A 27956-nucleotide genomic window follows, 5' to 3' on the forward strand; every position below is an offset into this window, starting at 1 on the left:
GTCGCTGACCTTATATCTTTACCAAGGTGATGAGTATTGAGTGGAAATAATATGGTTATGGATGGTAATTAATAATAGCAACAACTGTTATTGCTTTTATGTTACTATTTGGGTTCTTAAAATGACTTTAGAAAATCCTTTCTTATTTAAAGGGTCTCTCCCACCAAAAGTTAATCAAAAAGTGCCTCCCCCTCCCCCCCAATCAGCTGTGATCTATAGTAAAACCTAATTGTAAATATTCAATTTTCCTGCTGATAAAAGGGGTTATCCCATGATTGGTGTAAAAAATGAAAATCAGACATCATATAGTACATGACAATTTCTTTCTAACACAGCTAGATCCAGCCCTGTACCTCACATGGATCCAGAGATCTCCCCAATCATTTCTCCAAATGCTCTGCTAGATTGTCTTCAGACTGGGGGCTCAGCGGGTGTGTCCTTGCTGTTGCAGCTCTCTTCCTGTCACTGTCACAGCTTCCAACAGGAGATATAGCTGGAGACAGTTGAAGAATGGAACCGAGCATGTGTGTCCACTTCAGCCAGGTGGACAGAGAAATAAAGAAAAGAGCAAACAGCAGGTGGTGCTATACAGATACATTTTATTGAATAACTATAAAAATAACTATGGCTTAACCTAAATTCTTAGTATAGATCCAGGCGCGGTTTGAAATATGTACAATACTTTTCATGGGACAACCCCTTCTAAGCATTACACAGTGCCCATTCACATCAATGTCTGAGTAATGCAGGACAAGAGAGGACCTCCAGAGCAAGCAATGCTCTTTGTAGCAGTGTGATGGACAGGGGTGGTTGGTGATGGATCCATACCCATACCCATCAAAGGAATGATGCAGCCCAGACACAACTGCCAGGAACAGCAGTTTTACTCAGTGGGGATACACAGGTGTGGTGGTTAAGGTCAAGGTACAGAACTTGCAGTTACAGTTGTTGCCACAGAGTGTGGTGGTTACTCTTAGGGTCCATTCACACGTCCGTAAATGGGTCCGCATCCGTTCCGCAATATCGGTAACGGTTGTGGACCCATTCATTCTCAATGGGGCAGAACGGGATACGGAGAGCACACTATGAGCTCTCCGCATCCGCATTTCCGGGCCGCAGCTCCGTCAAAAAATAGAACATGTCCTATTTTTGTCCGCAATTGCGGACAAGAATACTCAGTTCTATGGGGGTGCCGGCCAGGTGCATTGCGTATCCGCAATACACCACGGACGTGTGAATGGGCCCTTAAAGGGAATCTTTCACCTAGAGAACAGATATTAAGCCTGAGGGCCGTTATTTTTATTTAAAGGTGCCCAGGGCCCGGGCCCATCGAGTGCCAGGGCCCGTCCCCCTACAAAGCCCGCAAGGGAGGGATCCCTTCTGTGAGTAGTTTTGTCTCACCTGTTCCTGAGGGTAATATGACATGTAATTCTGGGGTAGGGGAGGAACCCATGCAGCTGGGTCAGGTGTCTTTCCGTTCTGGTAATAGGAACTTTAGGAGGTTTCATAAGCTATGTTATTACTGTGGAGAAAGTGGTCATTTTATTTTTACTTGTCCTTTTGTTAAACCGCATGTTGATGATAAAGAACCACAAAGAGGTTTACATAAAGAGAAAAAAAAAAACATCCCTGACTCTTGGTAGTGTGAATGGGGTGCCGGAGCAAGCAGATATGCAATCTCCCTGCAATACTCATTTTCTCCTTCCAGCTATGGTGGCGCTAGACTTTGACATTGACTGTGGTGCTGGGGTAAAGCTTATTGATTTTCTTTTTCTTCAAAATATGGGTTTTTACTTGCACCTTAGAAAGAGAGATTCCGGTTTTCGCAATTGATTCTTCCCCTCTTTCTCAAAGCAGTCTCACTCATATTGCTCATGTTATTCAGTTAATGGTGGGTGATTCACATGTTGAGATCATTTCTTGTTTTGTCATAAAAGAACTTGCCCGCTCCTATGGTCTTAGGTTTACCGTGGTTGACAAAACATAACCCAATTATAGATTGGCAGGCAAGGCAGATCATTGGTTGGAGTGAATTTTGTTCGGACAATTGTCTTGGTGCATCTATCTCAGATGTGTCTACTACGGTTTTACCTCAGTATCTCTCAGATTTTGTGGATGTCTTTTCGGAGGGTGGGGCTCAGGAATTGCCTCCTCATCGTGAATATGGTTGTCCGGTTAATCTCATCCCAGGGGCTAAGTTGCCAAAGTCTCGGCTATACAATCTTTCTCAACCTGAAAGAGAGGTCATGCGGAAGTATATTGCAGAGAGTTTGGCAAAGGGTCATATTAGGCCACCTAATTCTCCGGTCGCAGTTGGTTTATTCTTGGTAAAGAAAAAGGATGGATCGCTTAGACCTTGTTTGGATTTCCGGGAATTGAACCGCATTACGGTCCGTGATCCGTATCCCCTTCCTTTGATCTCTGACCTTTTTGATCAAATAGTTGGAGCCAAGGTGTTCTCCAAGTTAGATTTAAGAGGGGCCTACAATCTGATCAGAATCAAGGAGGGGGATGAGTGGAAAACGGCCTTTAACACGCACGAGGGTCATTTCGAGAATCTGGTTATGCCTTTTGGGTTACCTAACGCGCCAGCGGTGTTTCAGCGAATTGTCAATGACATTTTCCATCATTTTGTGGAATGGTTCGTTGTAATTTACTTGGATGACATACTAATTTACTCTCCTGATCTGAAGACCCATCAGGATCACATGAGACAGGTTTTGTTGATCCTTCGGGAGAATAAATTATATGCTAAATTGGAGAAATGTGTGTTTTATGTTCAGGAGCTTCCGTTTCTGGGATATCTGCTTTCTGAATCTGGTTTTCGTATGGACCCTGAAAAGGTCCGGGTGGTTCTGGAATAGAACCGACCGGAGAATCAGAAAGCTTTGATGCGGTTTTTGGGGTTTACCAATTATTATAGAAAATTTATCTTGAACTACTCTACCATTGTAAAACCTCTGACCGATATGACTAAGAAGCGCGTCGACTTCTCTGTCTGGTCGGAAGAGACATTGCAGGCCTTTTCGGCTATTAAGGAATGTTTTGCGTCTGCTCCCATTTTGATGCAGCCCGATGTGTCTCAGCCATTCGTGGTGGAGGTGGATGCATCAGAGGTGGGGGTTGGAGCAGTGTTGTCGCAGGGTTCATCTCCTGGCAAATGGCGTCTGTGTGCTTTTTTTTCCAAGAAGCTATCGGTCGCCGAGAGGAATTATGATGAAGGAGATAGGGAATTGCTGGCCATCAAATTGGCCTTTGAGGAATGGTGTCACTGGTTGGAGAGGGCATATCATCCCGTTACGGTATATACTGATCATAAGAATTTGGCTTACCTGCAATCTGCCAAGCGTCTGAATCATAGACAGGCTAGATGGTCACTGTTCTTTATTAGGTACAATTTTGTGGTTACTTTTCGCCCCGGGGTTAAAATCGTCAAGGCAGATGCATTGTCTCGTAGTTTTCCTGGGGGAGGTGATTCAGAGGATCCTGCTCCGATTTTGGCTGATGGGGTGGTGGTCTCCGCTCTGTACCCCGAATTGGAGATGGAGGTGTTGTGAGGCCAGGAGGGGGCTCCTGATTCTTGTCCCCCAGGGAGGTTGTTTGTTCCTGCTGGACTGCGATACAAGGTATTCAAGGAACATCACAATACTGTCCTTGCTGGACATCCTGGTGGCAAGTCCACCTTTGATCTTATTTCCCGGAGATTCTGGTGGCCCGGGTTACGTAAGAGTGTTGAGGATTACATAGCAGCTTGTGAGACCTGTGCACGGTCAAAGGTTGCTCACACTCGACCTTCTGGTTCACTTCTTCCTTTGGCTATTCCATCTCGTCCTTGGACGCACGTGTCTATGGATTTCCTCCGGGAAATCAGTGATTTTGGTGGTTGTTGACCGTTTTAGTAAAATGGCTCACTTTGTATCGTTAACTAGTCTGCCCAATGCTAAGACTCTTGCTCAGGTTTTTGTTGTTAACATCGTGAAATTACATGGCATTCCCTCGGATGTGGTTTCTGATAGGGGCACGCAGTTTGTTTCCAGGTTTTGGAGGGCGTTCTGCTCTCGTCTTGGCATTCAACTTTTGTTCCCTTCGGCTTTTCATCCGCAGTCGAATGTTCAGACAGAGCGTACTAATCAAAACCTGGAGACCTACTTGAGGTGCTTTGTGGCTGAGAACCAGGAGGACTGGTCCTCATTTTTATCCCTAGCAGAGTTTGCTTTGAATAACCGTAGGCAGGAGTCCACGGGTAAGTGACCATTTTTTGGCGCATACGGTTTTCATCCTCAGTTTGGTACCTTTTCTGGGACTAGTTCCTCTGGCATGCCAGAGGAGGAGAGATTTTCTTCTGCCTTGTCTTCTATCTGGCGGAGGATCCAAGTGAATTTTGGGAAGATGGGTGAGAGGTATAAGCGAATGGCTGACAAGAGACGTATGACTGGTCCGGACCTGTGTGTGGGTGATCTGGTGTGGTTATCTACTAAAAATATTAAACTGAGAGCACCATCTTGGAAACTGGGTCCAAGATTTATTGGACCTTACAAAATATCTGCGGTTGTCAATCTAGTGGCGTTTCGTCTGGATCTTCCGCAGATCTGGAGGATCCATGATTCCACAGGTCTTTACTGAAGAAATATGTGAAACCGGTGGAACCATCGCCATTGCCTCCTCCCCCTGTTCTGGTTGATGGAAATTTAGAGTTCGAGATCTCTAGGGTTCTCGACTCACGTGTTCTTCGGGGTTCCCTTCAGTACCTGGTACACTGGAGGGGATACAGCCCTGAGGAGAGGATGTGGGTTCCAGCTGTGGATGTTAGTGCCGGCCGACTGGTGAGGGCCTTTCACAGGGCCCACCTGGATAAAGTTGGCCGGGGTGTCCGGAGGTCACCCGTAGAAGGGGGGGTACTGTCATGCCCTGCTCAGGTTATGTGCGGAGGTCTGCCAGGTTAGCAGCACCTGTGTAGTTTTTGTTTTGGGTTTGGATTTGAGCCGTATCCGCCTCCCTTTAGGTGCACTGGGTGGGGTCGTTTGTATGAGTTTAAATTACGCCCCTTCCCAGTGTCCTGTGCGGGTTATAGCTTCTATCTTGCTCTGAGGAAGGAAGGAATTGCTGTTTCTGCTCAGCTACATAGATACGTTGGTTTTGTTTTCCTTTTGTGTTCTGTCTAGGCTGTTAGAGAGACACCTGCCCCCTCCAGGATTGAGGAAGCAGGTGTCTCTTTCCCCCTTTCCACCATCTTATGGATTTTAGGGTATCCTTAGCCTTAGGCACAGGGGCACGTTGATTCCCACCTTTAGGATCTGAATGTGGGCACAGAAGTCCAGGGAGAGCTGGTAGGGCTTTGTCAGTAGGTGACCTTTATCCCCAGCTTCTGGCCTAGATGCTTGTTTTGTGGTTTTCTGTGTGACTATTGTATCTTGTTTCCTACCCAGCATGACAGTTATGGGGGATACTGTCGATATCTTTTAACGACACACAGAAACATTAAACGGGTTGTCAGAGCTGAACCCGGACATACCCTTATTTTCACCCAGGCAGCCCCCCTGATGTTGGTATCGGAGGATCTCATGCTCCGGTGCGCTCCCTTGCCCTGGGCTATATTGCGCAGGGTACAGGCTCTTTTGTAGCTTCCACCCGGCAGTGTGTTTGGTGACATCACCGGCTCTGAAGGGAGTACTTTAGCGCTGCCCTAACTGTTTTACTGGCTAGGGCAGCACTAAAGCCTGCCCATCAGTGCCGGTGATGTCACAAGTGCAGGGCAAAGGAGAGCATCGGAGCATGAACTGATCCAATGCTCAAGTCAGGGGGGCTGCCTGGGTGAAAATGGAGGTATGTCCTTATGAGGGGGTCAACAGCCAAAGGCACCCCATTCAAAGGTAACAGAACTGCTAGAAAGTCCAGTAACCAGATGGAAGCCAGAGATTAGCACATCAGAGAAAGAGAAAGCAAGGTATTCAAGTTCACCTGCCAGTTTACCCTTAGCATGCTGGAGCCAAGAGAAAGATCAAGTATTGTTTGTCTGGACCCGACTTAAAAGCACCATTACACAAAGCTATCAGGCCACATCACCACCTGGCATTCTTAACACTGGGATTCGATCGCCATGGGGGGTGGCATGTTGCACTAAGAATGGCTTTTTACACTGGTTTTATTTCCCCCCTTGTGCTGCTGTTAGATTTGTGCAATTTATGATGAGGTGTGTGCCCCATCTTAAATTAGACACATCTGTGGCAGTCTAAGAAAGTCCCTTGCTGGAGTTGTTTTTTGCTAACATTTACACCTTTTTCCAGGCGTAAATGTCAGTAAATTTGTCTGGGCTGGAGTCCCAACCCCCTAAACCCCCCCACCCCGTCACATCCCACCGGTAAGCGTAAAACCAGCGTAAAACCAGATGGGCAACTAAATACTGCCACATGACCGATTAAAAAAGGGGACTTGCAACTATTCTATGCCAAAATAGTTGCAAGTCCTTTAGAAAATGTGTCCCTAAGAGTTTAATCTAGAAATATTAAAAGAACTTTGTCTTAAAAACCCTAGCCTTCAGTCAGTATCCAATATGCTCCACTATGTACCATGGTATGTGTGTGTTCTATACAAGCCCAAAGTTAGATAAGAGCACAGTGTTTAACTTCACACCGCAGCCCGATACACATACATCTTCACTACATATAGTTGGTCCTGTGACTGTATTACTATATGCCTGGAGATCTGTGTCTTCCATGCAAGTGATGGGGGTGATGGAAACAGCCTAGCTCACTGTTAGGAGTTGTATGTGGATATGCCAAAAATGTTTGAAATGGGAATACCACTTTAGAGGGGTTGTCCAAGTCATTATAAAAAAGTCCTCCAAGGCAGCAATTATAAGCAAAATAAGAAAAGTACACATACTGTCCTATTTCATTCCCCAACACCTATTGTGCAACCCCTCTGACACCATCTTCTTGGCTGTAGCGATGATGTGCCTGGATACTCTGGACACCTCTGCAGCCAATCACTGGCCTCACATAGACTATACTGGAACGTATTCACTGCTGCCGAACAAAGCCCAGCAAGGAGGATCAAGGCGGCAGTGCTGGAAGCGGCTGGGGATGAAATAGGGGAGTAAACATTCTTTTATTTTATTATCACATATGCTGCCATGAGGAAGATTTTTTGTAATAACTTTAATTAATATTGATGCATCATAAGGAGTTAGAGTCCTAACAAGGTACCATTTCTCTTTGCAATGCACTTTTTTCTGGTCAAATAATTTAGATTGTCAGTCATATATTATTAACATATATATGAAATACAGCAATGTGTATAGTAGTAATGCTAGTATGCATAACTAAATTATTTAAATTAAAGGGGTTGTCCGAGTGTTTAATAAGGATGGCCTGTCCTTAGAATAGGTCATAAGTAGTAGATCAGTGGGGGCCCAACTCCCAGCACCGTTGTTCATCAGTAGTTTGGAAAAGTCCATGACGCTCAAGTCAGAGCTGTGGCCTCTTCCTAGGCATCACGTTCATTGGTCTAGGCCCAGCTCATTCAAATGAATGGTGCTGAGCTGCAATACCCAGTGTAGCCACTATCCGATGGACAGCACTGTGCTTGGTAAGCTGTGAGAAGCGATCACCGGAGAGCCACAGCCTCTTCAAACAACTGCTGGGAGTTGGACCCCTACCTAAAGATAGGTCATCAGTATTAAACACTTGGAAGTTTATATTATATGTTTCATGTGCATTTTTTAAAAATATATTGTTGTTGTTATAAAAGGGATATAACTTTAAGGCATTGTTCACAATATTGAAGGTTTTGATGCCTTTTTTTTTTCGAGCCAAAAAGGAATAATGAAAAGAGGAAAAAAAAACTAGGAAAAGATGAATATTTCTGCTTTTGCATCCCATCTCAGTTTTGGATTACAAAAAAAATAAAAAAAAATAAAAAAAGCTACAGTGTAAACCCACCCTTAACCCTTTCCAGACATAGCTTTCGAATTCCACCATTTAATATAGCATATGATGTAGTGGGAAGCTGGAAAAAAAATCCAACAATACCACATTTATATAAAAACTTTGTAAACAATTATTTTTTTATAGTCATGGCTAAGGCGCTGTTTGAGGGTTCATTTTTTGTGGGTCAATCAGTAATTTTTATTGATACCATTTTTGGGGAGGTGAAGCAATTCATTCACCATTCAAATGCCATTCAGCTATGACTTTTATATTTTTACATTTTTAAAATATTTTAAAAACTTCTTTTTGCTTTTTTTTTTTAAATGAGGAAAAGACGATTATTTCTGCTTTTGCATCCAATCTCAGTTTTGCATTACAAAAAAAAATGGGCAAAAAATAAAGTGTAAACCCAGCCTTAACCCTTTCCAGACATTGCGATTTTAAATTTTTCCATTTTTTTAATTTTTACATTTTTTACATTTTTTACATTTTCCCCTGCCTTCCAAGAGCCATAACCTTTTTTATATTTTTATTCATATACCTGTATGAGGGCAGTTTTTTTTTGTGAGAGACAAGTTGTACTTTCTAATTCCACCATTTAATATAGCATATGATGTAGTGGGAAGCTGGAAAAAAAATCCAACAAAAACATATTTAGATAAAAACTTTGTAAACAATAAATTTTTTCTTTTCCTCGTCATACTCTGACCCCATAACTTTTTACAGTCATGGCTAAGGCTACTTTCACACCTGCGCTAGGTGCGGATCCGTCTGGTGTCTGCACAGACGGATCCGCACCTATAAATGCAAACAATGGTATCCGTTAAGTACGGATCCGTCTGCATACACTTAGTCTAAAAAAGTCTAAATCTAAGTGTAAGTCAAACGGATCTGTCCTGACTTTACATTGAAAGTCAATGGGGGACGGATCCGTTTACAATTACAACAATATTGTGTCAATGTAGACGGATCCGTCCCCATTGACTTACATTTTAAGTCAGGAGGGATCCGTATAGCTCCGCACCACCAAGCAGCGTTTTGGTGTCCGCCTTAAGAGCGGAATTGAGGCGGAACGGAGCCAAACTGATGCATTCTGAACGGATCCGCATCCATTCAGAATGCATTGGGGCTAAACTGATCCGTTTGGGCCGCTTGTGAGAGCCTTGAAACGGATCTCACAGGCGGACCCTGAAACGCCAGTGTGAAAGTAGCCTTAGGCGCTGTTTGAGGGTTCATTTTTTGTTGGTCGATCTGTAGTTTTTATTGATACCATTTTTAGGGAGGTGAAGGAATTTATTCACTATTCAACTATGACTTTTATATTTTTTAATTTTTTAAATATTTTTAAAAACTTTTTTGCTTTTTTTTTAAAAACTTTACCAAAGTGAACATTAGATTGCTATTTTTATAAAGTAATAGAATTTTATCCATTACAGAATGCAAACATCTGTGCATTCCAATGCAGTGCTGCCACCTGCAGGCCTACAGTATATTGGAATATGCCAGTAATAAGCCTAGAAGCCTAATACAGGCTCGGGGCTATTATTCAATTGTAACATCTTCCCCCATTTCATCCAGAGGAAGGCTTTCCTTCCCGGAAAGTATGAGCTTCCAGGTTTTTATGTCGTTCAGATGCCATGGTCACATTTCACCACGGCATCTGAGGGGTTAAATGTCCGCGATCGCCATTAAGGTCAATCGCAGACATTAGCCCTTGGTGTCTGATATGTAAAACAGCAGACACCCGGCAGCTATGGCGGTTGCTCCACTTTGGAATGGACACCATCTTTAAAGGTCCACCATCCGCCGAACATTATGTTGTTCCTCTGTTACTACTGATATAGTAGGATTAATTAAACCTAATTAAATCTTGGTTATCTAGTCGCTTTAAACACTGCTGTCCTGTAAATTTCTGCTTTATATACTTTATATATTTTAGGTTGTAAGGGAAACACCCAGGTTTTTACTAATAAAAGGGATCTTCTGCCATTTGGAGAGAGAGAAAAAATCAAATACCACCAAGAATCACATCTTCTCATTCTTTTGCCCCTAGACAAAATTTTAAGATTTAGAGCATCGCAGATAACATGGTTGGATCCATTGTTTAGGGATCATACAAAAATTCTACCATAATGCTACTCCTAACCATGTATGATTTATCAGCTCAGTGTTACTAGTAGTTACAGAAGCAATGTCCTATCAGTGCTGATAGTGTTGGACTCTGTAGGGACACAGCTCTTTAACAACAGGAATAGTGGCACCCAGTTGTCAATTTATTCATACATTTCCAGGAAGCATAACAAAGGATCAGCACAGAACAGATGCTGCAGGATTGTTATTTCATGGGGAATACAAGTATTTACTAAAACAGACATTTCAGGAGGGGTGACAGATCTAAGGCGTGTCAAGTACATGCAACAAAATGGTAATTCAGCGGAATATTCCTCACTTTCTACTGTGTTCGGTCTACTCTAGCATCACTGCACTTAGGGTCCATTCACACGTCCGTAGAATGGGCCCGGATCCGTTCCGCAACGTTGCGGAACAAATCCAGACCTATTCATTCTCTATGGGGCCGGAAGAGATGCAGATAGCACACAGTGTGCTGTCCGCATCCGCATTTCTGGAGCGCGGCCCCGATCTTCCGGTCCACGGCTACCAAAATAATAGAACATGCCCTATTCTTGTCCGCAATTGCGAACAAGAAGAGCCAGTTCTATGGGGGTGCCGTCCGGGTGTATTGAGGATCCACTTTACAAATCGCTAGTCAGACCACACATGGAGTACTGTGTACAGTTCTGGGCTCCTGTAAACAAGGCAGACATAGCAGAGCTGGAGAGGGTTCAGAAGAGGGCAACTAAAGTAATAACTGGAATGGGGCAACTACAGTACCCTGAAAGATTATCAAAATTAGAGTTATTCACGTTAGAAAAAAGACGAATGAGGGGAGATCTAATTAATATGTAAAAATATATCAGGGGTCAGTACAGAGATCTATCCCATCATCTATTTATCCCCAGAACTGTGACTGTGACGAGGGGACATCCTCTGCGTCTGGAGCAAAGAAGGTTTGTACACAAACATAGGAGAAGATTCTTTACGGTAAGAGCAGTGAGACTATGGAACTCTCTGCCTGAGGAGGTGGTGATGGTGAGTACAATAAAGGAATTCAAGAGGGGCCTGGATGTATTTCTGGAGTGTAATAATATTATAGGCTATAGCTACTAGAGAGGGGTCGTTGATCCAGGGAGTTATTCTGATTGCCTGATTGGAGTCGGGAAGGAAATTTTATTCCCCTAAAGTGGGGAAAATTGGCTTCTACCTCACAGGGTTTTTTTTTTTGCCTTCCTTTTTTTTGCCTTCCTCTGGATCAACTTGCAGAATAACAGGCCGAACTGGATGGACAAATGTCTTTTTTCAGCCTTCTGTATATGTACTATGTTACTACGGACGTCTGAATGGACCTTTAAAGTGATAATTTTATTTGAAAAATGACCCAGTGTATTATTGGGTAACAAAACCTCCATGTCACAACAGCTTCTCGTAAGTGGTAGTTATAGCTTCATGCTCCTGAGAGTTGTGAAGTCTCGAGAAAAATCAATTTCTGTTCCTTAATCAAAGACTGTGATCATCACATGAAGAACATCTTACACAGCTCTGATTGTAACCATGCTTACAATTGTAGGTACAGTGCTCCTGTCCGTCAGCTGAAAAAAGCAGGTGATTTACTATTTCATTATTATTTTTTAAATATCATTGGACAAGCCAGATCCCGAGTTCATCAATTTCTTTTATTTTCATCTAAAACAGGAACAGGAACATAGGATGGGAAGCAAGAAAAACCCCTCCAGCCTTCTGGGGTTTTGGCTGTAGTAAAGGAGGAGAACATCCCTATACACTGCGTGCAGAATTATTAGGCAAATGAGTATTTTGACCACATCATCCTCTTTATGCATGTTGTCTTACTCCAAGCTGGATAGGCTCGAAAGCCTACTACCAATTAAGCATATTAGGTGATGTGCATCTCGGTAATGAGAAGGGGTGTGGTCTAATGACATCAACACCCTATATTAGGTGTGCATAATTATTAGGCAACTTCCTTTCCTTTGGCAAAATGGGTAAAAAGAAGGACTTGACAGGCTCAGAAAAGTCAAAAATAGTGAGATATCTTGCAGAGGGATGCAGCACTCTTAAAATTGCAAAGCTTCTGAAGCGTGATCATCGAACAATCAAGCGTTTCATTCAAAATAGTCAACAGGGTCACAAGAAGCGTGTGGAAAAACCAAGGCGCAAAATAACTGCCCATGAACTGAGAAAAGTCAAGCGTGCAGCTGCCAAGATGCCACTTGCCACCAGTTTGGCCATATTTCAGAGCTGCAACATCACTGGAGTGCCCAAAAGCACAAGGTGTGCAATACTCAGAGACATGGCCAAGGTAAGAAAGGCTGAAAGACGACCACCACTGAACAAGACACACAAGCTGAAACGTCAAGACTGGGCCAAGAAATATCTCAAGACTGATTTTTCTAAGGTTTTATGGACTGATGAAATGAGAGTGAGTCTTGATGGGCCAGATGGATGGGGCCGTGGCTGGATTGGTAAAGGGCAGAGAGCTCCAGTCCGACTCAGACGCCAGCAAGGTGGAGGTGGAGTACTGGTTTGGGCTGGTATCATCAAAGATGAGCTTGTGGGGCCTTTTCGGGTTGAGGATGGAGTCAAGCTCAACTCCCAGTCCGACTGCCAGTTTCTGGAAGACACCTTCTTCAAGCAGTGGTACAGGAAGAAGTCTGCATCCTTCAAGAAAAACATGATTTTCATGCAGGACAATGCTCCATCACACGCATCCAAGTACTCCACAGCGTGGCTGGCAAGAAAGGGTATAAAAGAAGAAAATCTAATGACATGGCCTCCTTGTTCACCTGATCTGAACCCCATTGAGAACCTGTGGTCCATCATCAAATGTGAGATTTACAAGGAGGGAAAACAGTACACCTCTCTGAACAGTGTCTGGGAGGCTGTGGTTGCTGCTGCACGTAATGTTGATGGTGAACAGATCAAAACACTGACAGAATCCATGGATGGCAGGCTTTTGAGTGTCCTTGCAAAGAAAGGTGGCTATATTGGTCACTGATTTGTTTTTGTTTTGTTTTTGAATGTCAGAAATGTATATTTGTGAATGTTGAGATGTTATATTGGTTTCACTGGTAAAAATAAATAATTGAAATGGGTATATATTTGTTTTTTGTTCAGTTGCTAATAATTATGCACAGTAATAGTCACCTGCACACACAGATATCCCCCTAAAATAGCTAAAACTAAAAACAAACTAAAAACTACTTCCAAAAATATTCAGCTTTGATATTAATGAGTTTTTTGGGTTCATTGAGAACATGGTTGTTGTTCAATAATAAAATTAATCCTCAAAAATACAACTCGCCTAATAATTCTGCACTCCCTGTACAAAGCAAAAAAGATGTTAGGCTTCTCATGCAGTTGTATTTTTCTGGCAGGAAGATGGTATTTATGCCGGAAACTTGCTGGATTGCCGGTGGATCCCATTATAGTGCCACAGCATATGGATATGGTTATGGACGGGACTCTTGACTTGGCCATTTCAAAACACAAATCTTTTTCTTTCAAAGAGGATCTTTCACCATAATAAAACCTCTAGACTAACTATACAGACGTGTAGAGCGGCGCCCAGGGATCCCCCTGCACTTACTGTTATCCCTGGGCGCCGCTCCGTTCTACGGTTATAGCCTCCGGTATCTTCATAGTTAGGCTCCACCCAGGGGAACCTACCGGCGTCTCATTCTTCCATGCTGTAGCGCTGGCCAATCGCAGCGCTCAGCTCATAGCCTGAGAGAAAAAAAAACCTCTCAGGCTATGAGCTGAGCGCTGCGATTGGCCAGTGCTACAGCATAGGAGAAAGAGACGGCGTCAGGTTCCCATGGGTGGAGCCTAACTATGAAGATACCGGAGGCTATAACCGGAGAACGGAGCGGCGCCTGGGGATAACAGTAAGTGCAGGGAGATCCCTGGGCGCCGCTCTACACGTCTGTATAGTTAGTTTAGAGGTTTTATTATAATGAAAGGTCCTCTTTAACCAACCTTTAGTTGATTTACTAGTGTGCCTTGGGTTATTGACTTCACCCACTCTCTCTTTGGTTTGAGGACTTCTGGCCGTACCTTCTCCTGTACAGTGTTTCATTCACCTTATAGTTCATTGTTCTCTCAAAGATCTAAACGGTATCCAGGCCCTGAGGAAGCCCCAAACCATGATGCTCTCTCCACCATGCTTCACAGTTGTGACGAGGTTTTGGTGTTTGTGTGCAATGTTCTTTTTCCTTAAAATATATCGTTGTGCACTTATGCTAACAAAAGTTCTTATTTTGTCTCATCTGTACATAGAGCATTTTCTCAGAAGCATTGTGGAACATCCAGGTGGCTTCAGGCAAACTTCAGATGGGCCGTAATGATTTCTTTGCACAGCAGCAGCTTCCTTTGTGGCGCTCATCAATGAAAACCATTCTTCAGTGTTTTTCTAATATTGGACACATGAACAGAGTTTTTTTGCCATATTCATCTCTGTAACAAATCTTCAGAACATTGGTTGCATCAAGGCATGGTTTACACTAATCTGTCATCTTTAAGGGGGTTCTGCCCTTTGTTTAAACTGATGATCGATCCTCTGAGGATCGATCATCAGCTTCTAATCGGCGGGGGTCCAACACCCGGGACCCCCGCCGATCAGCTGTTTGAGAAGGCAGCGGCGCTCTAGCAGTGCTGCGGCCTTCTCACTGTTTACTGCCGGCCCAGTGACGTCTTGACTAGTATCAACTGGCCTGGGCGGGGCTAAGCTCCTTTCAAGTAAACAGAGCTTAGCCCCGCCCAGGCCAGTTGATACTAGTCGTGACGTCACTGGGGCGGCGGTAAACAGTGAGAAGGCCGCGGCGCTGCTGGAGCGCCACTGCCTTCTTAAACAGCTAATCGGTGAGGGTCCTGGGTGTCGGACCCCCGCCGATCAGAAGCTGATGAACTATCCAGAGGATACATCATCAGTTTAAACAAAGTGCAGAACCCCTTTAAGAAGAACAGATTTGCCACTAACCAGGTCTTGTGTGCCTTTATTTAATGGGCAAAGCACCTGTGAAACCTACACTCCCAATCTAATCTCCTTTTCTGAAACACATATTCCAATTAGCTCTTGCAGAAATTGACAAGGAGGTTGATTTTCTTTTTCTCCCTGTGGATAGGGAATACGGTGTTGTCATAGGAGTACCCCTTTAAAATATGCTGCTATCATTAAAGGGGTTTTTTAGGAGTAAAATATTGATAAGCTCTTGTCAAGATAGGTCATCAGTCCATCAATACCTCATTTGGGGGGGTGGTCTGACTCCCGCCACCCCTGCCGATCAGCTGTTTGGAAAGGCCGCATCACTCCAATGAGCATTGCATCATCTTCCTAGGTTAATGACATCACGTTCATTTCATTGATCACATGAGCTATGTGCAGCTTCGTAGTATTCAAGTAAATATACATGGGCTGCAATACCAAGCATTGCCACTATACAGTGTATGGCGCTTTGCGTGGTATGCTGAGAGGAAGCTGCAGTGCTCACCAGAGCGCCATCGCCTCTTCAAACAGCTGTTCAGTGGTGGTGCTGTGTCAGACCACAACAATCAGGTATTGATAACCTATCCTGAGGACAGGTCATCAATATTGTACTCCTGGAAAACCCCTTTTAAATGTCAGATCATTCCAAGTCATTTATCGCTAGCGGAAAGTAATGTGCTTCAAATAAGCTTCAATTGGGTTGTTTTCTGCTAGACCATTGGGGCACTTTATAGTCAAAATCTGGCATACTAAAAAGATCAGTCCCACCCTGTCTGCAGTCCTATGCAAAATCTTATTTCCTCAAGATGATCTGCACCAAATGACCAGTTTGTCTCTGCTACATTGGCATGCAGACATGCAGTCTCTGCTGGTATAATCAATCCCATGGCGATGCTAGGATGTTGAGTCTTGAATAGAGATCGATTTCTAGTTGGTAGAAAACAGGTAATGTGTTTTTACAATTTTTTTTTAAAGAAAGCAAAAACTGTATAGCTGACTCCTTCTGAAAGTATGCATACTGTAAAATAATTTTATGTTGCTTGTTTGCTTTAGGATATTGCTGCACTCCAGTGATTTTACCATTAGTGATCTCCCTAATGCTCTATAAATTGCTGACACCAATAATACCGCTGCTAATAGCCAAAAGAAATAAAAAATAATAAAAAATATATAAATCAAATAAATGATGTTCTCCTTCAGGTTTAAAAAAAAAAAAAGGAAAGCGGCTGCTGGAACTTGCTTTTCAGAAGCACATCATCATCATATTTTATCCCATGATAGGCCAAGGCTTAAGTGCTTAAACTATAAAATATCACTGTCAGTTTAACTATAATATAATGAGCCTGCCTTGCTATTGCATAAATCATTACACCTCACTTGTATGTATTTTACAAGATAAAGCTATGCTCCCGTTACAGTCATAGCATCCATATCTACACGTCCCCCTCCTCCCTCATGATGCTGTTAGGTTACATAAATGGGGTTGACCACTTTTAGGCCGGTTTCAGATATGTAGACCGTGAAACATGGTCTGTGTGATGACCAATGGCGGCTTGGCTGATCTGAACTCACTGTATCTTAGTGATTTATGATGCTTTAAGTTCCAGCCTGACCATGGGTCTACTGTCCCCCTCGCACAGCATGATTTGAGAAGAGGACAGTAGACCTGCAGTGGGGATGTAAATCATTGACCACTATGATGTACTGAGTTCGGGTCAGCCGAGCTGAATAAAGCGTCCGTCACATGTCCCATTTATTATTGACCTCACATTCTTGTCTGAAACCAGACTAAGACAAAAATGAATCAAGCAAGGTGCTCACTTCTACTATGGACATTATAGTAAACATGAATGTAGTATACATTTTGACTTCAATGGTCTCAGGTTGTAAGTCCAGCTACGGCCTGCTGGTAATTAGCAGTAACTGGGCACTAACAAGGGTATAATAACTTTCTACTATAGGATGAACATACTTCCTCTTTTTCCTTGACGTGTTCTCTTTCTGGTTCTTGAAAAAACATCTTGCCGGGATTTATAAATTACCAAAAAGATTCCAAAGGGGGAAGTGGGTGACATGAAGGACCTGTGATGACTTTACCAAGAAGTGATCAGTGCAGGAGGGACAGGAGCTCAACAGTGAAGAGGAGAAGTATCACTGTCATGTGAACAGTGCAGAAGAACAGGAGCTGAGGAGAGGAGAGGAAAAGTGGTAAGAGCCTGTGATGATGTCACCTATGACCAGTGCAGGTGTGGTCGGAAATCAGCAGTGGAGAATTGGTGAGCCTGAGAAACATTGCCAGCTGTTGTCAACTCCTCTTATTCTACCTCTCTTAATTGTCCTCTGATATCCCATAATAATGATCTGGACATGCTAGGAGTTGTAGTCCTCTCCTCTTATACCCACTTCCTGAAACATCCTTTGATATCCCATTATAACCACCTGGACATGCTGTGAGTTGTAGTTCTCTCCTCTTATACCTCTGCCCTGTAATGTCCTATTAATGACCTAATAACTGCCTGGATGGGCTGGGAGTTATAGTCCTTTTCTCTTCTACCTCCTCCATGTAATGTCCTATGATGCTGGTATGTAGATTATTTTGATTGTTTTGATTCTGTGTGATGTATTGTCACCCACTGTCCTGGGTATGGTTGTAACACCCCTGAGTGGTGTTGCCACTCCTACACCCTGCTACTGTTCTTAAAGGATAACTGTCACACTTAGACCCTAATTTCAATTTTCATATATGTAGTTACTAATAACATGATATTCCAGAATCAGTTACTATTAGACTGACTTACCCCATATTTAATAAGATTCAGCCCTTAGCAACTAGTCTGCATAAAACTGCAATTTCACTATTCAGTTAAGATGGCCGCCACTGCCCTCACCCTGAGGCTAATCCCGCCTGCCCTCACTAGCCAGTAACAATAGCCCCCCAAAAGTGTCAGTAACCAGAGCCCTCCCCCTAAAGGGTTAATCTCCTGCAGCACAGAGGGGTCCTCTTACCACATGTTGCTTTCATTTATACACGGAGCAGATGGCAGATCTCCCTTCCCTGGTCTGCGCTGCTTCCACTCTGCATTCTCCAGCTCTGACGAGTGAGGGAGCGTCTGCCAAGCGCAGGGACAGGGAGAAGTGCACACAGCCCAGGCACTGTTATCAGCTGCTGGGGAGGACCTGGCTTTAATCATTTACTTACAGTCCCTGGCTGTCAGTAATCTGACCTTGCAGGCTGCGTGCTTCTGGTCCTCCGTCCTTCAACAGATAGACAGACCATACCTAGCAACCAGATTTTAAGCAGAGGTAAAAGTAGGCAGTACAGGAAACAAAAATGTGGAATTAAGGGGTAATTGATTACACAGTGAAAAGTTGAAATAGGGCCACCAAGGAGATATTAATCACCACAATCCAATACTCCAAAAAATATATATATGACAGCTATACTTTAATGGTCTAACATAAAGTCATATGCATTATGTTCCAGGTTGACCAGCAGGTGGCAGCAAACCCGGCAAAGCTGTAATTATGCAGAATGGAGCTAACCATTCCATTCTAACCCTCCTCTGGAGAGAAGTGGGTGAGTCCTATTTCCTGCAGGAAGGGTGGGGACCAGTTAGAACTGGTTCTAATTCTAGTGCTAGTGGTAGTGTGTGTGCTGGTAGGGACTCCATGTTGGAGCTCACCAGATTCTACCACATCCCTTGGCTGAACATAAGCCCAACCAAAGAGTGAAGCACAGCATCACGAAGAAAGCAAAGACACTAATTAAGCTTGTCAGGACAGCAAAGTCAGATATAGCAGAGTTGAGTTTGCCTGCCATTTTAATGCTAAAGCCTGCTGGAACCAAGATAAAGCCTGAAATCTGTTTTGGAAAGACGTTTACTGAAGTAAAGCTGCCAATGAACTTCATCTCAAGGTTTGGACTCAAGTTCTTTCTTAATCCCTCAGTTATTCCCTTTATTTATTGCTTCAGAGCCAAAGCCTGGGGTCCAGCGGTATCCAGGTAGGAGCACCGTGACACACATAAAGAGACATTTGGGCCGCACCATTTCATCACTCGGCATTTCTTACACCTGGGACACGTTATATAGGGGCCCCTGGGGGGAGGCGCCCGTTACCTGGTGTCCTCCTTTTGGAGGTTATGAAAGTGGTCACCCTGCTCTACCATGACTTTTCAATGATTTTCGTTGTTAAAGGGGTTTTTCAAGATAAATAAAAATCTTGGACAAACTTTAAAAATTATGGTTAATTAATACATTAAAATATATATATATTATACTCATCCCCTTTCTCCCTGGCTCTGTTTTTTGCGGCGTTGATCTGGTATTCTTACTGCTGTTAGCTTGGTCTACCGATGAGGACAGTGATTGGCTATAGCGGTCACACACCGGATCCTGGCATATCATTACCGCTACTGTTTGTAAACAGACAGCAGAAGGAGAACCAGAGCAGCGCTGCAGAGAACGAGACTGGAGTAAGTATAAAAACATTTTTATTTTATTTTTTTATTTTAAGCCATTTTAGGGCCTGTTGTTTTACCGTAATTATTTTGGACAACCCCTTTGAGTGTCAAACTAATGTCTGCTGCAACTGTGAATTTAACGTATTACTGGTAAAGTTAATGTTTTTAAGAAACAATCTGGCAGAATAAGGCAAAAAGCAATTCATCAGCCCCATTTTTATCCATCTGCCCCCCACGGTCATACAGTTGTCCTTAATTTTAAAATGCATAATATTGCAGGGGGGTATCTGAGGGGGGTCTGTCTTGTGCTCTAAATGCTGGGTGACGACGGGAGGCACCATCCTGCTTTTGCCAGGGTTTTTACGTACAAGATTAGGACACCAAACTTAATCTTTGCCTAGATTAAACTAACTGAACATGACACATCCATAAATCATTCAGTCCCTGCCTTAGGGCTGTGCAATACAGATGACCTGCCAACTAAGGCATGTGACCACCACAAATGTTAAAATGCAGACAATATATAGTACTTATTAGAGTCATTTACAGTATATGCAGCTGCCACTGTATATTGGTAATACTTCAGCACAGTATGGCGGTATTTACTTTGGTTATGTGCATCACGTACAGCATATTCATTCTGCAGTATAGGATCACAATTAGGTGCTGTATAATATGGTTATTCGTACGCTAGCTACTGTCTCTAATGGCTAGCAGAGAATGTCATCTGTGTATTTATTTCCAGGTCCTCTGATACTGTGCCTTAATAATATTGCTATCTAACTGTTATATATTGTATTTCGTGCACTGTTTCTGGTTGTCCAGCAGGTGGCAGTGTATCTGGCATAGTAACTTTAGATAGAATGGAAATTACCCTTCCATTCTCCCCGCTTTTAGGCAGTAGTGGGCTAGTCCTGCTTCCCACCAAGGGAGAGGTTACAGGAAGCAGTATACAGAGTTGAGTTTTAGAGTCCAAAGGGACCAGAAATGGTGCAGTGAGTGGAGTGTTCCACCCTTCTGCTGGAGGAGTACTGGGAAGGAGTTTGTAAAGCACCTTGGCTTTAGGCAGTTCAGACTGAGTAAAAAGAGGGGGTCAACGGCCAGAGGCACCCCACTGAAGGTACTAGAACTGCTAAAAAGTCCAGTAACCACACTGCAGCCAGAGATCGTCAAAGCAGAGAGAGAAAGAGAGAGAGAGCACAGCATTCAAGTTTAACTGTCAGTTTACCCTTAACCTGCTGGAGCCGAGAGAAAGGTCAAATATTGTTTGGATGACACAAGTTTATTGCAAATTTATTCAAATAAAAACTGCTAAACTTCCCTAAGTCTGGACTCTATTTACTCCACCAACTACAACTCTTTTGTTGATACAGAGCCTAACCCTGGGGAAATACAGTATCCAGGTAGGAGCACCATGACATAAAACTATTAGGACCGCATCACCACTTGGCATTCCTAAGCACTGGGTCCCGATCACCCCTGGGGGCAGCCCGCCGCATATGTTACAGGGCACTATCAAATTTAAAGGGCATCCATCAGCAAATTTGTACCTATGAAACTGGCTGTTGCATGTGCGCTTGGCAGCTGAAGGCATCTGTGTTGGTCCCATGTTCACGTGTTCCAGTATTGCTGAGAAAAATGAGCCTTTAGGAGCAACAAGGGCGTTGCCTTTCTTTCTAGACGCTTTGATGTCTCTACAACTGCCACTCCCTCTCCATTTTGATTAACAGGGCCAGGTCCTGACTTTTCCTAGTCAATTAAAGTGCAGAGGGCACAGTAGTTGCAGAGAGAGCAGAGCCTATAGGTGTAAAGGCAACGCCCCCGTTGCTCCTAGAAGCTCATTTGCATATATTAAAACATCATTTTTCTCTACAATGTGGGCACATACAGTATGAACATGGGACCAATACAGATGCCTTCAGCTGCCAAGTGCACATGTAACAGATCAGCCAGTTTCATAAGTACAAAAAGATGCCCTTTGAGGTGGCTCTTGATAATTTCTAGCTCACATTAACAATAGTTTATATATTTCACATTATATAAGTTATAACATAGATTGATTACAACAGTCATAATCGGGTTTTTGCCACTTTTTCTGGGGATAGATATGTTCAGGACAATAGTATAATGCTCTATATACGTAGTATAATTAGAGATGAGGGAATCGAAGCTGATGAAGATAAATTAGATTAGCACTGAAGCCGAATTTCCTCACGCTTCGTGGTAACAAATCGCATTTTTCCCTAAATGGGCTGCTGCACCTGTGAGGACATGGAGAAAGGAACTCTGGGAAGGCGGGATCACCCATAATGCCATGCATACAGCCAATCAGCAGCCAGCCCTGTGATGTCACGGCCCTATAAATAGCGTCAGCCATCTTAGATTCTGCCATTTACCAGTGTACTTAGTGCAGAGAGAGACATCAGCAAGCGCTAGGGACAGTGTTAGAAAAAACTTTGTTGTGCTAAAAAAAACTATTTACAAGTGCAGGAAAAGATTATTCAAGGTGTAGGGAAAGGATAGGGAGGAATCATTCCACAGCATTTATGTTGAGCAGAGTTCAGTAGGGGAGGTTACAGCCTGGGTAATAGGAACAATCCTATTACACCTTGTTGCACTGACTGGGGATCCAAATTGCCATTATACTGCTCTGTAATTCCAGAAAACTGTTCTTATCAGGGTGCAAGTGCTGTTTGAAACAGGCATTAACAGGGGTTATTACAAAGAAATATTTCAACGTCTTATTTGCCCTTGTGCCATGCAGTTATACGTTCTAAATCATTTTTTTGCTTGTATTAGTGGGAAAAAGGGCTTATTAGCCGTTGTGTGGTGAAGTGCTAAAATTACAGCCCTTTTTGTCGTTCAATGGTGCAGTTATATGTTCTAAAGCCTTTTGTGGCGTGTATTAGTGAAAAAAAATATATATATTTACCGGTTAGCGGTGCAGTTATATGTTCTAAAGCCTTTTGTGGCATGTATTAGTAGAAAAAGAAAAAATATATTTGCGTTCAAGGGAGCAGTTATCTGTTATAAAAGCCTTTTGTGGCGTGTATTTGGTGAAAAATACAAATATATTTGCCGGTCAGCGGTGCAGTTATATGTTTTAAAGCCTTTTGTGGCGTGTATTAGTGGAAAAAGAAAATATATATTTGCCGGTCAGCGGTGCAGTTATATGTTCTAAAGCCTTTTGTGGCAGGTATTAGTGAAAAAAGTTGAATATATTTGCCATTCAGCGGTGCAGTTATATGTTTTAAAGCCTTTTGTGGCAGGTATTAGTGAAAAAAGTTAAATATATTTGCCGTTTAACGGTGCAGCTATATGTTCGAAAGCCTTTTGTGGCGTGTATTAGTGGAAAAAGACCAAATATATTTGCCAGTCAGTGGTGCAGTTATATGTTCTAAAGCTATTTGTGGCGTGTATTAGTGGAGAAAGAAAAAATATAGTTGCCGTTCAGCAGTGCAGTTATATGTTTTAAAGCCTTTTGTGACGTGTATTAGTGGAAAAAAATAAGGGCCTATTTGCCGTTCAGCGGTGCAGTTATATGTTCTAAAGCCCTTTTTGGCATGTATTAGTGGCACGAAAAAGTATTTGCCGTTGTGTGGTGAAGTTTAAAAATTACAGCCCATTTTGGTGTGTATTAGTGGTAATAAAAGGGCTTATTAGCCATTGTGTGCTGAAGTGAGAAAATTACAGAGTTTTTTTGGGTGTTTTAATTTCCTTTTTATTTATTTATTTGATATAACAGTATGTCAGACAGAGAAGTGCCAGGCCCTGCAGAGGGGAGTGGCAGAGGCCTAAATGTTTCTGGCGCAGGCAGAGATCGCAGCAGAGTAAGGGGGCATGGCAGCAGGGATTGCAGCGAGAGGTCTGAGCTCCCGGTGTCATCTAGCGGTCGTGTCTTGACCAGCAACCCAGCGGTTCTTGAATGGTTGACTTAATCTTCGACTTCGTCGCAAGAGATATCAGACACCCCCATCCAAGAGTCAGTGGGTTCCTCTGACACGACGCTTAGTTGGCATGGCCTGGGAGAAGGCTCTGTGCCCCCACCTGTCCTGAACCTTCCTCTGTCATTTTCAGTTCCCTCACCGCGAGAAGTATTATATGCCATAGGCTCAGCTCCACTTTTTAGTGAGGAAGAACTACTAGAGTACAGTCAGCAGCTACTGCCCAGCGAAGATCTGGAGGAGACATCCACCGCTTCCTGCGGTAGGCGGGCAAGTAGTGATCAGGAGAGTGGCGTGGGAGGTGGTGTTGCGAGCGGACCTGCCTGGAAAGTAGCGGTGCACAGGTTCACGGAGGCAACGGCGGTAGCAGTCAGTCAGTGTGTAGTGTTGGGGGTAAAATCACCTACTCGGCAGTGTGTCAATTTTTTGTTAAGCCGCCGAAGGATGTGAACATGGCCATATGTAGAATCTGTGGGCAGAAGGTGAAACGTGGCAATTAGCCAAGTTGTCAATGTTGGCGCCACGGCCCTGCGTCAACATATGCAGCGTCACCATAAAGTGGCCTGGGAGAACTGAGGCTCCGATGTGGTGGTCCAGCCTGCCGCAGCAACCGCTACATCGCCCAGTAGTATGCAGCTGATTTCAGGCAGTCAAGGCTCCACCAACACAACCGAAGGGAGCTGTCTGTCCTTCCCATCATCTGCTGGTCCTGATGCTCCTGCTCCTCGCCCTCCTACTCCTCGTCAGTTATTCCATCAGCAATCAATCACCGAAACGATTTCCAAGAGAGAACAGTATAGTTGCACTCATCCAACGGCGCAGAAGCTGAAAGTGCTCCTGTCTAAGTTGCTGGTGCTGCAGTCCCGCCGTTTCCAAGTGGTGGACTCTGCACCTTTCAGAGAACTGATGGCTTGTGCTGAGCCGAAGTGGAGAGTCCCAAGCCGTCATTTCTTTGCTAAAAAGGCAATACCAGCCCTGCACACATATATAGAACAGAAGGTGGGCCAGTCATTGAGCCTGTAGGTGTCTGCCAAAGTGCACGGCAGCGCCGATTTGTGGAGCTGTAGCTACGGTCAGGGACAGTACATGTCCTTTACAGCCCACTGGGTGAATGTGGTTCCTGCACAGCCACACCAGCAACTTGGCCAGGTGACGCCGCTTTCGCCTCCACGTTGTCACGCTGTTGGTCCTGTGACAATGTCCGACTCTGCCTCCTCCTCCTTCACCGTGTCCTCAGCCTCCACTGTGCAAGGACAATTCACAGTGCCCCTCCAGCATACCACATGTGCAGGGCACGGTGGTGTACCTCGTTTGCCTGGGCGAACAGAGTCACACAGGGGAGGAACTTCTCCATGTCCTTCATCAAGAAATCAAATCCTGGCTTTCTCCATGACAACTCAAAATCGGAACCATGGTGACAGACAACGGGAAGAACATGGTGTCGGTGCTGCGTCATGGAGGGCTGAGCCATGCGCCCTACATGGCACACGTATTCAATCTGGTTGTCAAGCGGTTCCTGAAGTCTTCCACCCATCTGCAAGACATCTCAAAAATGGCCAGGAAACTTTGCATGCACTTCAGCCACTCGTACACCGCAAAGCACACCCACATTGAGCTGCAGCGAAAGAACGGCATCCCCCAACATAGTCTGATATGCAACGTTTCCACCAGTTAGAATTCCATCCTCCATATGTTGGACCGACTGTACGAACAGAGAAAGGCTATAAAGGATTTCTTGATGATCCAAGCGGACAGGACTACTCCCCTGTGTAACTTTGATGAGTGGTAGCTTATGCATTACACCAGCCGATTGCTCAGGCCCTTTGAGGAGGCCACGTTATTTGTCAGTCGCTAGGACTATGGGATGAAAACTTCATTCCACTGCTTCATATCCTGGAACAGATGCTGGTAAATCTGGCTGGTCAGGGGACTGGAGACGTGGCACCTAGATCTCACGGCCACATAAGCCCTGTGGGGGTTGAACTGGAGGAGGAAGAGGAGGACATTGGAACAAAAGCATTGTGTAGCGAAATGGGTGTTTTTGCTACACAGGTAACAGGAGAGGAGGAGCAGGAGCAGCCAGAGGAGCTGCAGGGCGATGAGGAAGAAAAGACAGAGGACCCAGACACACTGTGGTAGTATGCAGTGGAGATGGAGGCAGGGAGTCCTTCAGAGTCACTTGCACAAATAACCCAATGCATGCTCACTTGCTTGCTTAGTGACAGCTGAATTGTCAGCATTCGGCAGAGGGATGACTCCTGGCTCTCCACCTAGTTAGACCCTCGCTACCGGTCCAAAATGGGGGCCTTTTTACACCCGCTGAGAGGGAGGACAAACTGAACTACTATAGAGACATCCTATGTAGTCAGTTGGCCGCTGCCTATCTGCGCCATCATCAATCCTCTTGTAGATCTGACCAGGGGGGCTCTCTGCGCTCACGTTCCACTGCCATGGCTGCTGGGGAGGGGTGGGGTGGCAGGAGCAGTAGCAGCTCCATCAGCAGCAGCCGCCTGAGTCTAGAGTCACTGATGAGCAGCTTTTTTCACCCGCATAGTGAAGAAACTACTAACCAGCAGCAGCAGCTAGACCTGGAGCAAGACCTGAACCAGCAGGTGGTGGAATACTTGGACAGCACCCTGCCACCCCACATTGAAGATCCGCTGGACTACTGGGCAGCCAAACTGGATTTATGGCTGCAACTGGCAGGGTTTGCCCTGGAAAAGCTGTCCTGCCTGGCCAGTAGTGTGGCATCAGAGCGGGTGTTTAGTGCGGTGGGGATCATAGTTACCCCAAGAAGAACTCGCTTGTCCACCCAAAATGTGGAGAGACTGACCTTTGTCAAGATGAATCAGGCATGGATCAGCCAGGATTTCCACCCATCAATGCCTGATGCATTAGACTACATCATCCATGGTTCCACACCAACACTTTGACAAAAGAGACCGGTTTCTTCTGGCTACCTGCCTCAGCTACTATTCTGATGCCTGATACCACACATCTGATGCCAAGTGCTCCTTATTTCACCCACCATCTTCAGCGGGTACTGGTATTGCCACCCACCTCCACACTATGTCACCTTGCCACTCTGTGGCCTCCTGATGCTGCTGCCATCTCCACACTATGTCACGTTGCCACTCTGTAGCCTCCTCATGCTGCTGCCACCTCCACACTATGTCACCTTGCCACTCTGTGGCCTCCTGATGCAGCTGCCACCTGCACACTATATCACCTTGCCACTCTGTGGTCTCATCATGCTGCTGCCACCTCCACACTATGTCACCTTGCCACTCTGTGGTCTCCTCATGCTGCTGCCACCTCCACACTATGTCACCTTGCCACTCTGTGGTCTCCTCATGCTGCTGCCACCTCCACACTATGTCACCTTGCCACTCTGTGGTCATCTCATGCTGCTGCCACCTCCACACTATGTCACCTCGCCACTCTGTGATCTCCTCTTGCTGCTGCGACCTCCACACTATGTCACCTTGCCACTCTGTGGTCTCCTCATGCTGCTGCCACCTCCACACTATGTCACCTTGCCACTCTGTGGCCTCCTAATGCTGCTGCCACCTCCACACTATGTCACCTAGCCACTCTGTGGTCTCCTCATGCTGCTGCCACTCTGTGGTCTTCTGATGCTGCCGCCACGTCCAGACTCTGTCATTGGGCCACTCTGTGGCCTCCTCATGCTGCTTCTACCTCACCACTATGTCATAGGGCCACTCTGTGGACTTCTCTTGCTATTTAGTCATTTTTGGCCCCCTGACCACCCAAATAAGTGAAGTGTGCAGTGATTCTAAGAGCGACGCCTGTCATCTGCATGTCATACGGACTCACAGTATTATTTCACTACCACAGCAGACTCCCTATGCGTGTTACTGCAAGGCACAGTGTTCTACACCACTATAATTCTACACCACTATAAAGGCCCTCTGCAGTCAGGAAATAGCAGTTTTTTTATCGCGATTCGCCATGAATAAATTCAGATCGAAGCAAATTTTTTTAAAAATAATTGGCGAACCGGTCGAATCTCTAAATATAATGTAAATATATTCACTTCTGGTTACTTTACCCAATGTCTGGGTGGCGCAGTGCCCTGCAAAGAATCCAGAAGTTACCTAAATTAATGAATGTTCAAAACTTTATATAATTTAAAGGGGTATGCAGTCTCATGTACCTCAAGTTTAATCATTAAAGTATGAAAATTTATATAACTTTTCAAAATAAAATTGTTTGAAACCCTTCAGAAACTCTTCTTGCTGTCAGAGAATTAAAATGAGAGACTGTAAGGCTAAGTTCAAAAGGATTATTATTTATTTTTTCAACGACTCTGCTTCAGGATTTCGAATTTCCGAGTATTTTTTAGCAGCGTTTTCTGTTGTGGGTATTGATGCATTATTTAATGTAGTTTTTGATCCTGCCCATTTCAATTGAAAATTTCAATGCAGAATCTGCACTGAGAATCAACACGTCACAAATTTTTTCCTTTGGTTTTAAAAACATTG

The 27956-nt window shown here is 44.3% G+C and overlaps 1 protein-coding gene across 1 annotated transcript in view; it reads right to left on the reverse strand.

Moving 5' to 3' along the window:
* Nucleotides 1-27956, reverse strand: part of RALYL (RALY RNA binding protein like) — a 711743-nt gene that overhangs the window by 259058 nt on the left and 424729 nt on the right. The window lies entirely within an intron of this gene.

The sequence above is a fragment of the Bufo bufo genome, chromosome 5 (genome assembly GCF_905171765.1).
Source record: "Bufo bufo chromosome 5, aBufBuf1.1, whole genome shotgun sequence".
NCBI lineage: Eukaryota > Metazoa > Chordata > Amphibia > Anura > Bufonidae > Bufo > Bufo bufo.